Genomic DNA, 20,021 nt, shown 5'->3' with positions numbered 1-20,021 from the left:
TGGAAGCAGCCACATAGCAGTGGCTACAGCCACCACATCTCCTTTGCTTCTCACCCCAAGTTAGCAGCCAGACTTAACTACCCCTGTTTGAATAAATTTCAACACTGACCTTTTACATTATCTTTGGCATTTGTGAATTGACAAGTTTGGAAACCTCTACAGCTGCTGGTGATTTACTCTTGTGAAATCTGCTCTGGGACTAAAACTGTGGCTCAGTTGGGACTGCACTTGGCTCTCACTGCAATGCAGTGGACCCTTCCTCCCTGCCTGCTGGGCTTCCTTCATTGGGAGATTTGTTTCCCTCTGTCACATTGTACTTTCTCTAACTCGTTTATTTAGAGTCATTTTTTACACGTATTGGAGGAGGTAGAAGCCGGAGCCATGTGGAAGTCCTGTTTCTACTCCACCATCTTGGCTCCTGAAGTAGAGTTTTAATACTTGGCAATTTAATACAAGTAAGGACATCACTGTCTGGTACCTTATTCTCCCACATGATCTTCAGAATCTTCCTAAGAGAATTCAAATGAAAGTGATTCAGTTTCCTGGCTTGGCACTGGTAGACTGTCCAGGTTTCACAGGCATGCAACAATGAGGCCAGCACAATGGCCGTTTAGATCTTTAGTTTGGTAGTAAGCCTCTCTTCTCCCACACCTTCCTTTGGAACCTTCCAAACATTGACAGCTCTGGAAATGCATGCATCAACCTCTTTATCAATGTGTACATCACTGGAAAGTACTCTGCCAAGGTAAGCGCACTTGTCCACAATATTCAAAACTTCTGTATTTGCTTGTAACCAATGGTTGCGTATATGGATGTTGTGGTGGTGATTGATGGAGCACCTGTGTTTTCCTGGTGTTAATTGCTAGGGCAAAAATTAGCACAAGCAGCAGAGAATTGTTCCATACTTTGTTGCATCTCATCTTCTGAGGCTACATTGATTGTACAATAACCTGAAAACATGAAATCATGCACCAACAGTCTCTCAACTTGCCCTACAAGAAAATGAAGGGGAAGGGAATGGGGGGGAGGGGGAGTCATTGAAAGGAGGGCAGATTGGGTGGAGGGGTAACCAGAATGCATGAAATCTTGGGATGGGGGAAGGGGAGGTATGGGGAGAAAATTTAGAACTCAAAATCTTATGGACATGAATGATGAAAACTAAAAATAAACAAATTAGTTTTTAAAAGTTTGATTATTCATTCTCTCATCATCTGATTCACAGGGCAAAGAGGAAAAACTGGTCTATTCTTTTACCTCCACAGAAAATTTTTGTATCATCTCTTTGTTACAGCCACCCAGAAACCACTTCTCTTCCTTTGAACTTTGTTCTATACTGTCTATATCATTGTTGTTATGGTTTATTAGCCTCCATATCATTCTCTCTCCTTCCAAATTAGTTCAGTAACTGACTCACAGCCACCTCCAGGGTCTGGTACATAGTAGGCACTTTATAAATTATTGTTGACTGATTTACTTGCTTCACTTCAATGCAATCTTTTCTTCTTTAAACATTTTGGTCTCCTAGTTCCTCAACCTATGACTGCATTTTAGAACCTTTTCTTCCCCTTCTCAGTTCCAGCTCAAATATATTTTCTCCAGGTGTTCTCCAGGTGAATTCCTAGTTGTAACTCAGAATAAAAGAATGTGTTAGGGGCAAAGGACACATTCAGACAGCATCAACTATGAATAACTGAAGAGGGAAACAACACTTAGACGTGGGGAATGATTCAGAAAATAGACCAGAGGGAATAGACTGTAGACCTCACCATCTGAGTTCATTTCCCATTCAAATAATTTTTAGTAATAACACACCATATAGTAGGCACTTTCTCAGGCATTTGTCATAAAGATACAAGAATGAGAGAGTCTCTGGCCTAAATTAACTTATAGTTTACTTGGGAGAGGAGAATGGGAGGAGCATGAACACAAAAAAACTATATGCAAAGTGGTTTCAAAGGGAAAAAGGAAGGCTGTATCAGCTCTGAATTGTGAAGGTCAAGAGATGCCTTGTGTAGGAGCTGACAATTGAACTCATTAAGGAGGGAGGAGGGAATGTGTGTTCATATAGCATTCCAAGCACTGTCCTAAGAACTTTTGCAAATATTATGTCTTCTCATCTTCAAAACAACTCTGTGATATGGATGCTTCATTAGCCTCATTTATAATTTGAGGGAAACAGAAGTTGTATGACTTACTCAGGGTGACATATCCAGTAAGTATCTGAGGTGAGATTTGATCTCTGTTCTTCCTGATTCCGGGCACAGTACTATATATCACTGCACCAACAGTTACCTCCATAGAGACAATTTAATAAAATATATTGAAGGAAGTTAAATATTATAAGATGCAAAGGTTTTGATCATGAGGGGACAGTTTGTGCAAAGGCATAAAGATGAGAGATACATATTGTACAAGTAGAACAGCAAGATCAATTTGTTTCAAATGAGAAATTTCTTAAGGAGTATAAAGTATAATAACCCTGAAAATGTAAACTGATAAATTTTGAAAGTCTTTAAAAGCCAAAGATTACATTGAATTTTATTTCAGAGGCAAGAGGGAAGCATTAGAGTTTCTTGAACAAGGGAGAGAAATGATCTGATATGTGTTTTAGAAATAACATTTTGACAACTGTTTAGAGGATGTATTGAAGAGAGGTGAGAATGGAGGCTGAGAGACGAAATATAAGGCTACTGAAACAGATCAGGCTTGAAGTTAAAAAAAATAAAAGTGTCAGCCATATGGATGGAGAAAATGGGAGGGGTTTGGATGTAAGGCACGTGGAGAATTGACAAATTTTGTTACCTGGGTAGATATGATATGAAAAGAAGAAAAAACAAAAGAAAAACAGCAATGAAAACAAGTAAAAAAAAAACAGGTTACTAGAAGAATGATGGTTTATTAATTAGGAATAATTCTAATACTCATCCTGATATTTATAAGCTGTTTAATAGTCAAATCATTTAATTTCTTTGGGACTCAGTTTCCCCATCTTTGAAATTAGCTTATTTGATTAAATAATCACAAACATGTCTCTCAGTTCTAAGATTCACTGATCCCATGCTTTTAACCAGCTGTGTGCTATTAGGCAAGTGACTTAAACTTTGTGAATCTCTGTTTCATCATTCCTTAAATTAGTCTTGAACAGAAGAGTACCGATAGTTGCAACATTCAATCTATAAATTCCTTTCATATATACAAAACAATTCATGGTAAAAGCATAAAAAAAACATTTTAAAAATCTCATGTGAGGTCCACCTGGGTTAAAAAATGGAACAGCAGAGCAAAGGTAAAGTGAATAGTATCACACAGTAAAAACAAGATATATGTGCATTTATGATAGTCTAATTTGTTTGGAGCTTAGAGAATGATGATGGGAAGAGTATGAGATAATTAGGAAAAAGATAGTTTAATTAACTCATTCCTCTTTCACATATTCAAGTGTATATGTGATATCATTGAGTTGAATGATACTCATAATGATGAAGATAGCAAACCAAGCAGGATTTATATCATTATTTTTGTCACCACTACTTTGTCATTTAGTGACATCTCTCTTTGTCGATAGTTGTGAGGTTAGAGGACATCATGTCTAATTATCTCTAGCTACATTTTACCTAACTGATCTTGACATCTGATCTCATCAGAGGAAACTTTTGAAGTCACTTATCCAACCAAAATTGTGTTCAGAATTTACCCCTACAACCTATAGACAGGACCAAGGAATTCTTCCCCAGAGATCTCAGCTCTACAGCATGACAGTGACAGAACTAATTTTGTTTCCGCAGCCATTAAGGTTGCTTTGCATGACTGCACATGTATAATCTATATGAAATTTCTTGCCTTCTCAATGAAGAGGGAGGGGAGGCAGGGATAGAATTTTGATCTGAAAATTTTTTTAAAAAGTAATAAAATTTTACATGTAATTGAGTAGAAATAAAATATTAAATAAACAGCCAAGAAGGTGACTGAAGCAGGTGTTTGGGAATGTTTAGAACTTGGTCAGATATCAAAGATGCCAAGGTCATAAAATCCATCTTGCGCCATCACCAATCACTTTGACTTTTGTCTTACCACTGGACTTCTTTGACTCTGGAAAGGAGAGTGAAACTGATGAATTTGCAACTTTGTGCATCTCTGCCTCATTTAAATCTATTCATGTGTGAATCAAGACATCATCCCATGATGTCATTGATTGTCTTCAAAAATGAAGGATGAACAACAGCAATTTAAAAAAATCATTTAATTCCTCTCTTTCCCGTGGCAGGTCTGAAGTGGGCGGTTCTGCAAAGATGAAGCTGAACATCTCCTTCCCATCTACGGGCTGCCAGAAGCTCATCGACGTGGATGACGAGAGGAAGCTGCGGACCTTCTATGAGAAGCGGATGGCCACCGAAGTGTCCGCCGACGCGCTGGGAGACTAGTGGAAGGGTTACACGGTCAGAATCAGTGGTGGGAAGGACAAACAAGGTTTCCCCATGAAGCAGGGTGTTCTGGCCCACGGCAGGGTTCGCCTGCTGCTCAGCAAGGGCCACTCTTGCTATCGCCCTAGAAGAACCGGAGAAAGGAAGCGTAAATCTGTGCGGTGCTGTATCGTGGATCCAAACCTGAGTGTCCTCAACTTGGTGATTGTGAAGAAAGGTGAGAAAGATATACCAGGACTGACAGATACCACTGGACCTCCTTGCCTGGGGCCCAAAGAGCCAGCAGAATCTGAAAACTCTTCAACTTGTCCAAAGAAGATGATGTTTGACAGTATGTTGTGAGAAAGCCCCTCAACAAGGAAGGTAAGAAACCCAGGACTAAGGCCCCTAAGATTCAGCGCCTGGTGACTCCGCGTGTTTTGCAGCACAAACGCAGATGCATTGCTCTGAAGAAGCAGGGTGCGCAGACGAACAAGGAAGAAGTAGCAGAATATGCCAAGCTTTTGGCCAAGAGAATGAAGGAGGCTAAAGGAAAACGACAAGAACAGATTACCAAGAGACGTTGTCTGTCTTCCCTGAGAGCCTCCACCTCGAAATCCGAATCCAGTCAAAAATAAAGTTCCAAAAATGGGTTAGAAATAAATAATTTTTGTCAAGTAAAAAAAATCATTTAATTGTAAAAAAAACAAAAACAAAGTGAAACAAAACCAGCAAAACAAGAAACCAAACATCATAATGATTAAACCCCCCAAAATATCGTGTCATAAAGATTCATAAGAAAAGTACTGCAGTAATCCTGTACTGCAGTGGATACATGCACTAACCTAAGTTCTCACCTTTAGTTGTGTTTTTTTTTTATGTTGTTCATACAATATTTTCGATGATACTATAATGTTTTTTGATTCTCACTGAATCAAATGTTAAGTCTAGAAATAATATTGTCACTATTTATTAGCTGCTTTCTTCAGTCTCTTGCCTATGGAAAAAAAAATTGATTATAGGTAGCTACAGACTTCTAGTCTCTTTCTGCTCACTATGTTATCTGATGATAGACAGGTCCCAGCTTACCTACCTCTGGCCACGCATGTTTTCTTGAGCTCCTTGGTACTATTTAAAATTGTGTTTAAAAAGATAGCCAAACTCCTCTCATATGAGACTTCAAAAATTATTTACAATGTATTTAAAGCACTTGTGTATCCACAGTGGTATAGGATTCCTTCAGTCATTCTTATGTCAATGTTTATGACACAATGTTTTGTGATTTTATTATGTTTGTGTGTGTGTGTGTTTTTAACAACTAAAAGATTTTTTTTAATGTTTGTCTTTCATTTTCAAAGAAGACAAATATGATTTTAATGGTAAATGAAGAACTTTTCATTTATTAATTCAAAATATTTTGTGGTAGCTAACCTGACTCACTGGGAGTATCAGGATGTGATTCTGTGAATTATATTTTAATAATTAGATATTTAACTTTTAGGAAATTCTGAAAAAAGAGCATATGAAAAGTCCCCTGAATTTCAAATCGGAGGAATAGGATTAGAATTTTGACTTTGCTAGTCACTACCCATGTGACTGTGGTCCTTAGTTACCACACAAGTAAAATGGGAAGTTGAACTAGATGACTTCTGAGGTTCCTTCTTGATGCATGTTCCTCTGATCTTCTGTTTTCAGCCTAACAAGTGGAAATCATAAGCTACAAAGAAAAGGAAAATGGGATAGACCATAAGAAAGAAAGTATAGAGAATTGTAAAGCCTTCAGACCTGGAAGGGAACTTATTCATAATCTAGTCCAAACCCATCATTTTCCAAAAAATTCTGAGTCCTTTTGAATGGGAAATGATTCAACAGAGGTTTTACAACATGTTAGTGTCAGATGCAAGGCTAAAATCTAGTTCTGCTACATGCTCATTCCACAGGTTAGCAATGCTTCTTTCAAAACCACATAGATCCACTGACTCAATGGAACCTAAACTCATTTCAAAGGATATATCTGTAGAAGTTTATATGTTCAGGTAAATGGCATGGAGGACTCTTATGGAACCATTGATTTCCAAATAACTAAACTGCAAACATGAAATACAAATGCATCCTTCCTAGCACTGTTTACGCAGGTTTACTAATGGAATTGGATTTTGTCTTCATGGAAACACTTACTTCATTCTAGAAAATGAACTGATGACAGGGGACTAGCATGAGCTGGTTAATGCAAAACAAAATAAAGTATCTTGCTAAATGCATGAAAGAATCCTAAGTATTCTAGAATGTATAAGTCCTCCAAGAAAATGGAGCAAAAAAGAAATTCTAACTTGGATCATTTTACTAGACAAGACACTATAGGTTGAAACTGACTTCCTACCCCCACCCCAACCCAAAACAGTGATATGACAAGTTCTGTATTCCTGAACAAAAGCCTAATACCAGTGGATCATATTTGACTAACTATTTAATCAAATCATCATAATATGCCTGTGTGCTTTGTGTGAAGCTTTCGAAAACATCTACAAACGAAATAGGTAAGTACCATAAAGGAGAAATTATAATTAAATGTATAATACATATGAAGGAATATCAAAATTATATACTACATTTAAATATATACATATATGTATGTTACATTATATATATATGTGTGCACTTACATATGTGTGTGTATACATTATATATGTGCACACGTATGTGTATATATCAGTATATACATGTAAACATTTCCTAGAACAGTATCAGAAAGTTCCTGGAATTCGGGATATCTTTGTCAGCATTTTTATTAGATATATTTTAGGAACTGAGTGGAGAGACTTACGGTCACTTGATAGTGCAAGAAACTTGTTTAGAGATTTTTTTCTTCTCTTTTTTCCTTATAAAGTTCTCCAAAGCAACAATAATACAGTCAAGAAAAATTAGAATTAGAAAAAATCTTATAGATCATCTAGACCAATCCCCTCCCCACAAGCCCCATTTTATAGGTGAAGGAAAAAAGTCTCAGATAGGGAAGGTAACTTTCTCCAGGGTTACACAGCTAATTTGAGGCTCAGTTTAATATAAGAAACTTGTTTTCTCAACTTCCAATTCTATCCTCTTTCCATTACACCATATTTCCTTTCATGTAGTATAGGCATAAGATATCAAGTTGTTGGCCTTTCTACTATACTGGAGAGTGAGATCCATTTCCTCCAGCTAGCCAGGCACCATATGATTATTTGTGTGCTGGCTGCCATAAGTGCCCTGCGTAGCAGCATTGGTATGAATGGCAGGATGCCACAAATGCAAATCACTCTTAATTTAAAGCACTGTAAATTGAGGCCTGCCTGCATTATGAAAAACAGGCAACAACAGTCCAAATTTTCAATACATATGCATTAAGCTTTCTCCAGTCCAACTCATTAAAATACCATGATAAATTAGAGTCTGATAAAAGACTCCACTTTAAGATTTATAGATCTTTCTAGATTTTTCTTTTAAGTTTTCCCAAATATAAAGTGCCCTGTATACTGGAACTAAAACATCTGAATCCAGTTAAGATTGATCCTCACTTGTAGGGTGTCCTTCTCACATCAAAGTCTCCAGCTGGAGATCTGTATTACGCATTTCATTTTATGACAGTTGTTAAGCTCTTTGGCTGAATGTGTGAGGAAATTGTTTTGAAGTGCTCACACCTTGGTGGTGTCAGAGCAGTTCAAGAAAGATGTGCCCTTACTACAGACCTCTTTTCCTTCTCCCCTCCTCCCCACAAAGGTCAAGGACTTGTCACTCTATGAACTCATTAACTTCCTTGGCTGCACAGTTTAACCTTTCCTATGACTGGTTGAAAAGCATGATAGTGCCACATCAATTTGAGTGAAGTATTAGAGCGTAGGATTCAAAAGCAAAAGACAAAGAAAGACTTCATTTGCCCTGAAGACAAGAGAATATAGATTTCTGTGGGAGCACAGGAAAAAGGAACTTCCTACTGATGTCACCTTGGGCAAGTCACTTCCCCTGTCTAGACCTCAGCTCTTCATCTGGAAAATAAGAGAACTGGCTTAAATGACCTCTAAGTCACTTTTCTTCTGGAGAGATTATCCTAGGTTAGCCGTGTACACCCAAGGGGTTGTTTACAGGAAGAAGAGATGTGGTCAAAGAAATGGCCCTGAATCTTAAATCAGGTAAGCTGATCTACATCACACTACTAAGATAAAAAATTCTGTAAGCCTCCTGGAAAATGTGGGGAATAATGTTCATCTATAAAATGTGAGAAATGATATTTTCACTCCCAACCTTACAACGTTATTGTGCAGATCTACTGAAAAGAATATATTTCAAATACATTGTAACTACATTTTTTTAACTATTTTTTTCACATATTTATTTTTCATTACAGGCTTGGCTTTTTATCTCAATGATGTTGTCTGGCTGAGCAGTGATACTATCAAATCAATAGTACTTTGAACTAAGTAATTTGAACTTTAGCCTGTTATTAACTGGAGCTTCTTTCCCCACCCCCATCCACTTATTTCCCTTTCCCCACTTCTGATCTTCTGTCACACAGGTAAAAGCTTCCTACTAAGTCTCTCTATACTTTATAATTCAAAATTACTTCAAAGTACTGTCATTCAACTGATACGGGGGTCTCTCTTACATTTTCTTCATGTTACTCTCTTATTTAAAGAACTACTCTAACTCTCCATTCAACTCAGGATTAGCCTGAAACCATTATTTTTCCCCCCACCCTTAGGAATTTTTAGGCAGTGACCCCATTATATCTATCTGAATTAATCGGGATCTTTGCCTTTTACTCACTTATGGAAATGACAGCCTTCCTGGGGTGTTGCCTGGGTTTATTAGTTTTTAAAAGCTTTTTGGGTAGAAATTCTTCTGTTTGACTCTGAGCCAATGAGATTTACCTCAATTTCAAGTCCAATCAGATGAGTCATTCTGAGTCTATGTGTGTGAGTTTAAAAAAATTTAATTTCAAACTTGAATTTCCTCCATCCTTCCTGGACAACTCTAATGAGGAAAGATTATTTTGATGGACTCCCTGATAGTTATTAAGAACATGAGGCAAATAAGTATATAATTACAATGAGGTCCAATGAAAAATTTAAAAAGCATATAGGACTGGTATTTTAAGCATTGTACATAAGGATTTTCCCAAGTGGAATGAAATGTTCAATAACCGGTTCTCTGGGGGAAAAGTATTTTTATGAAATACTTTTACTTTGAATCTATATTATTAACATGTTCTCTATCATTTTCTTAAGTCTGGACAATCAACAATATAATAAGTAAATCTCCAAATTGTAGCTTTTGCTCATTTCCAAAGAATACTTATACTGAAAATTTAACAAAATATTCTCCCAGAGTCTGTTCAAGCTGAACCTTTGCCCCCTCCTTCAAAGATCACCTATCCCGAGGGCCTTTCAAAATGACCATCAGATAATGATTTTTGGATTTCCAATTTAGGAATAAGATAGGTCTTCAACATATTCTGAACAAAAATTGAGACTTGAGTTGAGAAAGCACATCTGAATTCCAGCTGTTTGGCCTATAGGATGACTAGTGTGATGGATGGAGAAAACTTTACTTGGAATCAGAGACTAGGGTTGATTCCTAATTATGTCATTATTACTTGTGTGTGCCTTTGGCTGGGCCTCAGTTTATTCATCTGTCAAATGGGGACAAAAATTATAGACTTATTGGCATCTTGAAATCAAAGTTCATTGGGAATAACATACTTTCTGAATTTTGAAATGGATCATAACAAATTGAGAATGTATCCTAACAAAAACTCATACAATATTAATGAAACACGTGGATTGTCATCCTAAGACAGCTATAGAAAGATGAATATTTCTTCATAAAAAGGAAGAGGTTTGCTAGACCTCCTCATAGCACATTATGAACAGGCAAAAAAAAAAAACTTACATAAGTAATTCTAGAACCAACAAACATTGCCTGATTAAGAAATAATGACTATTGAGGTTATTAAAGTGACAATAAATAGGTACATTCCATTAAATGGACCAAATATAACCAAAATGTAGTTTACCTCCAGATGCAGCCTATGAAATGGCTTCAAGCCAAGAATGGAATCAAAAAGCTCTTCATGAGCAACATCTACATTAGCTCAGCCAACAATATGTGGACAAAGAAGCATTAAACATATGGCTGTGTCATGCAGATTTCCATTGCTAGAAATTGATGGATTTATGATGGCAATTCCAGATCAGATCATTGCTACCAGAAACTATATAATATGGCTATCTTAAAGAAACTCTAAGTTATGAATGCATATATTCAATGAGGTGATAGCAAATGTGTACCACATCACTACAGATGGTCAAAATGAGCACCCGCTGAATACCTAGAAATGCATAACCTAATGATTAGAATTATGCATCAGAAATTTACTATTGTTACAGATGATACATCTCTAAGCTATGAATGCAAAATTCAAAATATAACTGAGAATTTTACAAATAAACCCTACTGGAAAACTATTATCACAGACAAAACAATTGTTTACAATTGCCAGGATATAACATTAATTTGAAAATTTATAACCACTATTCTTTCTTTCTGCTTTTTTTTTTAGAGGGAGGAATGTAGGGCAATTGCAGTTAAGTGACTTTCCCAAGGTCACCCGGCTAGTTTTGTTTTAAGTGTTTGAGGCCCAATTTGAACTCAGGTCCTCCTGATTCCTTGGCTGGCGCTCTATTCACTTCACTGTGCCACCTAGACTCCCCTTATAAGCAATATTCTCACTAAATATTGCCATATAAAATACTCATTCTGAAAGCTACAAAAAATGAGCAACTTTCGAACAGTAGAAATCTAGTAGTGATTTTTTGCCATTTCCTTCTCCAGCTCATTTTACAGATGAGGAACTGATGCAAGCAGGGTTAAGTGACTGAATAGGGTCACATAGCTAGTAAGTGCTTGAGGCCAGATTTGAATTCATGAAGATGATTCTTTCTGTATCTAAGCTCTATCCACTTCACTACCTAGTTGTCCCCATTAGGGGAGATCAAAATCATGTGAGAATGGAATGAGATGCACATCATATCTGTTGTCCAATGTATTACTGAATTTATACTGAGGATCCTTTCAGTGAGCATATGAAGGATTAGATGTTTTTATTTAACTACAACAAAAAGTTATTTTACCGCTTCTGGAATAGAGGTATCAAACATAAAGCTTTTAGGATGCACATTGCCTGCTAAATTAAAATGTAATTGGGAAATATTTAACAAAATAAATAAAAATGAAAACAAAATATAGATAGATATTCTAACCACTGGGAAAAAAGTTAATATCAAAAGTACCTTGGTCATCTCCAAGTAGGATATATTAAGCATAAAGTGTGAAAAATCTGTAGTTGTGCATGTTGAGACAATGAAATTCTGAAGTCAGCATTCAATACTTATAGAGCTATTAAAACCTATGTGATATGAGTATTCTCTTTAATTATTTTATTATTTACTAGGGAAATAACAAATGCCTCTCAACGGAGAACTCTATATAAAACCAAAACAAAACAAAATAAAACAAAGAGTCCCGTGTTTAAAAAACTGCCAAGTTATCTTACATGTTTTTTTAAAGGGTTTATTTAATTCAACAGGAAAGCAACAGAATGGCTTGGCTTATTTATGCCTTTTTCTGACTTTCCTCTGCTCTTTTCCATATATTTGAAATTTTCACTGCTAGTTTTCTTTTGTTTTCATCTTTTTCACATCCTTGTGAATAGACACCAGTATTTTATACCTCGACAAATAGAAGATTACCCATGTAACAAGAAGAGGAAATCATATTTAATTATCATTCTGTTGAAGTCATGATTGACCATTTCCTCAATAAAAGTTCTTGAGCCTTTCGATATTATTTTCTTTTATATAGTTATAGTCATTGTATGGATCATTCTGCTTCTGATCACATTACATTAGTTAATAAAAAGTCTGCCTAGATTTTTCTAAATAGTGTTCTTTCTCTTTGTTTTTTTTTTTTAACTTTTTTGGAATTAAATGCCTATTAGTGGTAAATCTTGGTCAAAGAGTATGCATGGTTTATTGCCTTTCTACATATTGATGCAAATTGATTGTTTTCCAAAGTGGTTGGATGAACTCAAAACTTCACCACCAGGGCACATTATACATGTCCTCCCACAGCCTCTGCAAAAATTGCCATTTTCTATTTTTTTCATATTTGTCAAGTTGATAAATGTGAAGTAGAACCTTAGAGTTGTTTTTCATATTATGAGTTTTTCATTTTATGGAACATTTTCTGCTTATAGTTACTGATAACTAGAATTTCTTAATTTTAAAATTGCCTTCTCATATCCTTTGACTCCTTTTCTCCTGGCAAGTGATTCTCGTCCTATTTTATTTGTATCAATACACTATGTACACCAGATTTCACCAATTTATCTAAGAAATTTGATACAAATATTTTTCTCATATTCACGTTACTTTTCCAATTTTAAGTGTATAGATTTTAGTTATGCAAAAGGTTTGCAATTTTAAGTCATCAAATGATCTGTTTTCTGCTCTTTGAAAACTTTTAGACAATGTGCTATTAAGAAATTTACCATAGCCATTGCTTTTTTTTTCTTCTTACTAGTTTAATAAATGAATTGTTCAATTTTATTTAGGTCAGGTGTTCATTTGGAAATTATTACTGTGTATGGTTTGAGATATAATTCTGAACTTAATATCTGCCAAACTGCTTTCCAGTTTTCCTCTCAATATTTTTCTACTGGAATGGGTAAAGTAGTTTGGTATGAGTTATCTGAATATTATGTTATACAGTAATCATCTTATTTAATACATGCTATTATGTTGTATTGATTATTTTCAGTTTTGTTTCCCTAAACTGTTCTGTTGATCATCCTTTCTATATTGTAACAGATGCCAAATAGATTTGACTATTTCTGAATGAGAGTGATAGATCTGGTGCTCCCTTCATTCCTAGCTTTTCCCCCACTATTTGCTCTCCTGAAATCTTTGATTATTTTTGTGCTTCCAAAAAAATGTTGTTATTTTCACTTCTTTGTTTCTGAAAAATGCTTTTTTTATATTTTTAAAAAAAATTATCATACATTGTGACCTCTTAGTAATGTTTAATTTGATATTTTGGTCTTCTCTGTTGCTGATCTGATGAATTTCTGTTTCCTTCCTACTATTTTAGTTTTAAAAGATTCATTAAAATTTTATAAGCTTTTTTTATCATTTGTTTTGTATATCTCATACTTAAATGTTTATATGTTTAACACTTTTTTGAGGGGGCCTGGCAGTTGCTGTTAGATTTTTTTTTTTAAGATTTTCTGCCCAAGTCATTGATATGTTCTTTCCAAATTTTGATAAAAGAAATTAGAAATAATTACTTAAGAAGTCGCAGTGTGTTATTTCATGTTATTTTCTTAGATAAAATTAATTATTTTAAATTATTATATTGTTTCATTTCCATTTGATTTGGAATTATTTATTTAAATTCCTTTCATTCAACAAAATTTTAATTTATTTGAGTTCAATAAATGATATTTTTATTATTTCTACTTTTTAAAATTTATATATTATATTTTATACAATCTCCTATTGTCAATTTTTGGAAAGGTAATTATAAAACTATCTATCTATATATCTATCTATCTACTTTTTATAATTTCCATTTAGTAATAAGTATAGCCCTACCACAGATAAATTTTCTAAAGTTCTACTGAAGTTCTTAATATTTTTAGCTCTTTCTAAGCCTTTTTTTTTTCTAGGTCTGAAAGGGTACATTGAGTTCCTCAAAGATTATTATTTTGCTGATTGTTTCAATCTATAGCTCTTCCTTCAAATATGTAGATACTATGATAGACACTACATAAAACCTAGTAAGGATATTGTTTCATTATCTATAGTGATTATATATATATACATATATATATATACACATATATATATATATGGAAGTTCATCTGCTTATCTCTTTTGTGTATTTTTGTATATTTTTATGGCTACCTCTTCTGAGATAATAATTATTAACCCTTTTATTTTAATTCCACTTAGGACAAACTGATGCTATTCCAATCAATCATTTTCAGTTTTGTGAATGTTTATGTTTCAAGTATGCTTTTGTACACAATAAAATAGTGGAATCTGCTGTCTAATCCTTTATTGATCTCTTTAATTTTGTGGGTGGGAGCAGCCCATTCTTGTGAAGTCAGTTGTCTTTTCTCTGAAATTACATCTTATTTTCTTTTTTCCTCTATTTTTCCCTCTTCCCCTTTTGGTAAGAAAAAAAATGTGGCAAAATAAAGAGAATAGGATCAAGAATAGCCATGTGTAATTGGTACAGTTCAATACAATTCCTTTATTCTTTTTCTCTTCACTTGGCCTAGGACTATGTCACTGTCTTTTATTTCCTCTGTATTTCACTCTTTAAAATATCCCTTTATTTTCAGCCCCCTATAATATTTTCGTATGTTTTGACCTCAGCTATATTGTCTCACTAAGGTTTCAGTTAATACTCTTCATGTATCCAGCTATGTTCAAATTGTCATTCTTAACTGCAAGCTTTTATTATAGTTTATGATTTGTTCTATTATACTTCAAGCACTTCCTCCTCCAACCTCACCCATGTTCCCACTATAAACCAGTTTTATTGAAATCTAATGTAATACTGACTGTGGTCATTTGATTCCTTAGCTCTACTCCTGAAATTTTGCAATACATTTTCCCCCTGAAAATTCTGAATTTTTTGCTTTGCCATTTCTTTTCTTGGTATGCTTTACTTGGTGTTTCTTTCAGGAAGTAGCCTACAGAAATTTCCATTTCTACTTTGGCCTTTGGATCTAAGAGTTCTCAACAGTTTTATGAGTTCTTGAAATAAATTATCAAGATGATTTTCCAGTGGTACAATGATATTTATATAATTTGTCTTCATCCTCTTTTTCAGGTCAATTATTCTGGATAGTAGATAGTTCAAATATTCAAGTATTAAATATGCTACTCGGACCAGATCATAGAAACATGGTACAGAATCTGATCTGGCAAAATTGAGTAAATATAACACATGTAATGCTTTGGAGCAATATTATGGATTCAAAGAAACTCAACATGAAACCAGAATAATAAAAATCTCCACAATATTTAAAAGTAGAACTTCAAAGGAGAAAAAAAATGTACTGACTGTGGTAGGACTACAAGAGGATAAATGGAAAAAAAAATGAAGCAATAGATTTAAGTGGAATGACATGTGAAATAAAATGTCTGGAGGAGAGAATTGTGAGAAGAAAGTAACTTAGAACTATAGGCATAAAACCTCACATGTGTGACATATCCTTTGACTATTAGAATGGAAAGAAGAGAAGTAATTTACTTCTTGTGTCAATAAGAAATGTTAAAATACATTTTAAAAGATTAAAAAAGAAGGAAATTGAAGGAATCTATAATCAAGAAATTGAGATAATATAAAAGTCATTGTACTCCCTAAAACAACTGCTAATGGGAAAAAAAAATTCTTATTTTATATTTTATGAAAACATAAGTGAAAATTGCTAAGTTCTATTAGAACCAGATGCCAAAATGAAAAAAGAGAATCTATCATTAAATTCTTGAAAGGAACCCCAAAATGGTTATACTCAGAAAAGTCATAACAAAAATTCTAAGCTTCCTGATAAAGATAAAAAAAAACCTGAAGTATTGAGGGGAAAAAAAAAAACTCTTGTTGAGAACATAGTTAAGATCATTCTCAGTTTTTGAAGTACTATGACAAATAAGAAGAAATCTTGGAATACAATATATGGAAAAGTCAAAATATAAATGCTTATTAATAGGAATTACTCTGAAAATCTACCTGTGATAATATGATGAGATGTACCTTTGTTATTATAGAGAACAGTCCAGCATTTCTTATTAAAATATCAGAGCTAAAAATAAATTTTAAAATGCAATCACCAGAGTCAAGAAAATCTTGAATATATGTGAACAATTAGAAGGGGCTATATGGTGACACAGTGGTCATATTCTTATCAGGGGAAAAGATATCGGTATCTTGTTAGAACTCATGTCGTTAAGGGTAAGAGAAAGAGATAAATAAGTAAAAGCAAGGACCTAGGGGTGGTTTTGTTCTATTTTAATCATTTTAATAAAGGTGTGAAAGGCAAGAAAAAGTAAGAGGGGGGAATGGGTATAGTGGGATGGCACTTATGATTTTTCATAATTGGGGTGGGAATAGGGAAGAGTACACAAATGTGGAAGAAGGGATGGGAAGTGAGTAACATATGAATCTTGTTTTTAAATGAACTAGATGAAACAAATTTCAACACACAAATTTATACACACAATAACTTTGCGATAAAAAGTAGAATCAGGTGGCTACTGGGAGAGTGATGATTAGAAATATTCAGATAAAAGAGCATCTGTGAGGAAATACTGTCGTCACAAACAAAACAAACATCAAGTTTAGAGGGTGAATCATAGATGGTAATTAGAAGCTAAAAAGAAATTATAATAACTAATAGTCAGACTATGAGAGAAGAAACAAAAGGAGGGACAGCAAAGTTAAAGTAGATTACATCAATTGTAGATCACCTAGTTGTTCATACTCCTTTTTCACCATCTCTACTTTTGCTAAAGTGAAGGTAAGCAAAAAAGAGATGGGGGAAGAATGCAAAAATATAAAACAGGAAAATGCAGAATGAACTATTTAACCATAAATATGATTAGGATGGATTTATCCATAATATCGAAAAGCACAACAAAGTGGTTTAGAAAGCAGAAACCCAAAATATATTCTTTATAAGAGAGTTTTAAAAAAGCAGAAAATATTCACACAGAATCAAGATGAGAAACCAGAGAAAAATGCATTATATTTCAACAGTATTTACCATAGCAAGGTTAGCAATGGTGACCTCAGAAAAGACAATATTAAAAATAAACATATTTAATCAAAGTAAAGAGGGAAAATACATTTTACTTAGCAGCACCACAGGCAAGAAAATCATATACTTAATATATGTACAGGTGGCATATCCTCTATGATCTTACAAGAAATAAAAATAGCACGAAATCTATAACAGTTTTGTTAGTTAATAGTTAAATGCAACCTTTTAAATGTAGAAAATTTAAGAACAACAAAAATAAGTAATAAAAGAGTTAAGGATTAAAATATAATTAAAAACATTAGCTATAATAGATCTCTGACAGTTCTTGAACAGAAAATAAAGAAACTTTTTAGAAACTAATTTGGCAAATTATAATATAAAATATGAATAATTTAAGAGAAATATATAAATATTTGTGGATATCTAAAATACCAAAATTGACAAGACAAAAAAAGAGAAAATAGCAAACCCAATGTTGGGAAAAAAATGGTAAATGCATAAATTAACTCATGGGGGAGGGCAGACATATTAAAGCAAAACTGGAGAGATTTATAAGTTAATTCTAACAAACATTCAAAAAATGATTAAATCCAATATTACATAGTTTGCAAAAATAGAATTATATATAACACCAAATTATATCCATTATATAAATATTTCTTATTTCTTTATCTAGGAAGTGGTACAGCATAGAAAGAAGACTACATTCAGGTCAGTATTCATAATAAATATCAATGTAAAAATAATGAATGAATTATCAGCAAAGTTATAGAAATTAAGTATATAGATTTATGCCAGAAATCCATCCTTACCTCAGTATGAGGACAACTATATGCATGACAGACTAGAGTGATAATGAAATAACAAAACACATTAGTACATACAGAGATGCACAAATAAAATACAATTAAAATCATTCTCATATTAATAGATATAGAAAATCCTTTGAGAAAATAAATGCTCATTTCTATTAAACACAGTAAAATGCAATGATAATTTCTAAGTCTACATATTTCAAAGAATTGTAGAATAAGCTTGTTCCTCCATGAATTCACTGCATTATGGAATCACAATCTACCCTTTAATTCTGTCATTTTAAGTATTATTGCCTATGCCAAATAATTTGCATATCACTGCAGACATTACAGATATCATTCCCATTTGACAAATTAAAAAAAACACAGAGTAAATTACTTAAGTGTCTTTTCAGTGGTCACCTAACTACCTCATGAGAGTTTACTTAGGCTCAACGGAGATAATAGCTATAAATATAAGCTTCTCTTATGATTGCCTCAACAAAAATTCTTAGATGGTGAATTATAGAGGCCATATTGAGTCACATTAAAGGCTAAGCCAATACAACACAAGCTCCCCAAATAATACTTTGTTGGAAAGTCTTCAGGTAAAATTCTGGTAACAAGCAGGGTCTGCTTTTCCTTGATGATTCTGTCTAAGATGAGCAGAATGGATTGTCACTGGTAGAGTGGCTTCTAGGTATGATGACCAATGAAATAAAGGGGAAAAATGCAAAATCATCTTCAGATCTGCAATGACAGCTATAGAGTGGTCAAAAGGGTCAGAAGCTCCTCAGTATTATTCAGTTTTTAGACCATCTATGCATTTCAATTTAAAAGTTCACATTCTTAATGTGAAAACTTAGTCTGATGGTCAAAACGGGTGCATGATACAATAGGAAACAAACGATATAAGTATGACCTTTTCCCTATAAGTAAAACCGAGAGACATAAGGACATTCCTGACCAAAATAATAGCAGAATTATTCAATTAAGACTTACCTCAGTACCTGTTCTGTTCTTCAGGAAAGTGATAATGCCTCATAGAAGATAAATTTGAGAAAGATTACAAGATCTCTACCAATATATATATATATATATATATATATATGTTCTAGGTTATATAATTTTAAAAGTACTCAAGAATGTCTTTTCAAGATACCCAAAGAAAAAAATTTTTAAAAAGAAGGGAAAGGAGTACAATTGGCATTATTGTCCAAAAACAGTGTTGGCATATCCTGACCTATATGCCAATTTTCTCCTCTTTGAAAATATTTTCAGAGAATGGAGTACTCATTTACCTCATATATACTTAAGGAAAATATGAGAAAGTAACAGGAAGGTTTTCAAAGATGACATTCTTAATTCTTTATCTATAAATGTAGGTTATGAACAATCAGAATCAAATTCATACATGACCTAGATATTAAAAGTCATATCATAAACTGAGAAGGACATGAAATAAAAAAATATTCACAACTATATAGGGTGAATATAGATATGATGATAAAAGATAAGTGGAATTTTCTTATTAAATTAAATTTGAGTTTCTTCACAAAAAAAAATCAATTAAAGAAATATTTATTAAGTAAATACCTACTATTTGGCAGGTACTGTGCCAAGCTCCAGGGATACAAGTAAGGAAGAAAATATAGTCTCTGACCTCAAGGAATTTATAATTTAATAGGAGAAGACAACACACATAAAAATGCAGAATGTGTGGGATGGGGGTAAGAGATGTCAAGCATATGCAGCATGATGTCTTTCATAGAGTCAAATCCAAGCAGAGCTTTAGCTAGAGAGTAGAGTAAGCTAGAAGCCTAATTTCTGGCCTCTATAAAGGAAGACTTTGGGATGAGTTTAGTACTTCACACTATTCCTTTCCCATCAGAGAAAAGATGATGCCAAAGAAGGTGGGGAAAAGCAGAAAAGGTCTAAAAATTTCTCTTATTGGAAAAAAAA

The 20,021-nt window shown here is 33.7% G+C and overlaps 1 long non-coding RNA gene and 1 pseudogene across 1 annotated transcript in view; both read left to right on the top strand.

The window, feature by feature from the left end:
* The first annotated feature begins 4,252 nt into the window (after nucleotides 1-4,252).
* Nucleotides 4,253-5,038, top strand: LOC138173911 (small ribosomal subunit protein eS6-like; annotated as a pseudogene).
* Nucleotides 5,039-8,095: 3,057 nt separating this feature from the next.
* LOC138173909 (uncharacterized) overlaps nucleotides 8,096-20,021 on the top strand; it is a 28,349-nt gene continuing 16,423 nt past the window's right edge. The window contains exons 1-2 of the long non-coding RNA XR_011171572.1: nucleotides 8,096-8,566; nucleotides 17,942-17,976. This is a non-coding gene — a long non-coding RNA (uncharacterized lncRNA). The remainder of the gene's footprint in view (nucleotides 8,567-17,941; nucleotides 17,977-20,021) is intronic.

This window comes from Petaurus breviceps, unplaced genomic scaffold (assembly GCF_028583685.1).
Source record: "Petaurus breviceps papuanus isolate PSGF00001 unplaced genomic scaffold, PetGlider_PUasm1.0 67, whole genome shotgun sequence".
Lineage (NCBI taxonomy): Eukaryota > Metazoa > Chordata > Mammalia > Diprotodontia > Petauridae > Petaurus > Petaurus breviceps.
The sequence above is the reverse complement of the archived record's forward strand: the minus strand, read 5'-3'. Positions and strand labels throughout refer to the sequence as shown.